This window comes from Penaeus monodon, chromosome 30, assembly GCF_015228065.2.
Source record: "Penaeus monodon isolate SGIC_2016 chromosome 30, NSTDA_Pmon_1, whole genome shotgun sequence".
NCBI classification, from domain to species: domain Eukaryota; kingdom Metazoa; phylum Arthropoda; class Malacostraca; order Decapoda; family Penaeidae; genus Penaeus; species Penaeus monodon.
Window position 1 is genome coordinate 18,264,133 of NC_051415.1, and position 1,083 is coordinate 18,265,215.

Genomic DNA, 1,083 nt, shown 5'->3' on the forward strand with positions numbered 1-1,083 from the left:
AGCAGAAATTAAACTGATAAAAGCCCAAAGGACGACCCAAAGCGGCAAGGTTTCTCACAGCCTTGACACAGTAATTACATAGACGTTCACTGTAAAAATAATGATAATAAAAAATCATCATGTTTATAAAAGTTGTTGTTTACCTTCTTCCTCAAAATCATTATATGCAAAGCAAATTAAGACTTCAAGAACAAGATGAGATGCATGTGGACGCGAACTAATGTAGTTTAATCGAGCCTTGACAACTTCACTTATACAACGAGGAATAAATGCCTTATATATTTACAAAGGAGGACCAAGCGCACAGCATAACTTTCTGGGTGAATGGCAAGAGTCTACTCTGTTAATCATGGAATTTCTTAATCACAGACTTTTTTATGAATGGCAAAACAATCTACTCTTAATTAGGGACTTTAAATTTCTTAATTATGAATGGCAAAACAGTCCTCTAACTTAATTATGGACTTCCTTAATTATGAATGGCAAAATACTCTCCTATCTTAATAAAGGACTTTCTTAATTATGAATGAAAAAACACTCACATCTTAATTAAGGACTTTCTAAATTATCTCTTACTATCGACATTTCGTGATCATGGATAACAAAACACGCTGCTCTCTCAGTTATAAACTCTAATTATGAATTTCAAAACACGCTACTCTCTTAATAATAAACTTTGATTATGCACAGCGATACACTCTACTCTCTTGATTATAAACTTTGATTTGGAACAGCAAAACACTCTACTCTCTCAATTATAAACTTTGATTACGAATTTCAAAACAAGCCACTCTCTTATTTATAAACTTTGATTATGCATATCAAAACAAGCCACTCTCTTAATTATAAACTTTGATTATGAATTTCAAAACACGCTACATCCTTAATTATAAACTTTGACCATGAATAGCAAAACAATGAACTCTCTTAATTATAAACTTTGATTATGTATGGCAAAACACTGCTTGAATTTACTCACCTGGAGTTCCTGTGCCTGATCATTACAGGAATTTTGTGCAAGCATACGAAATCCCTATTTCAGTAATTAAGGATATTTCTCTTGTGGCCGATGAACTTATATTT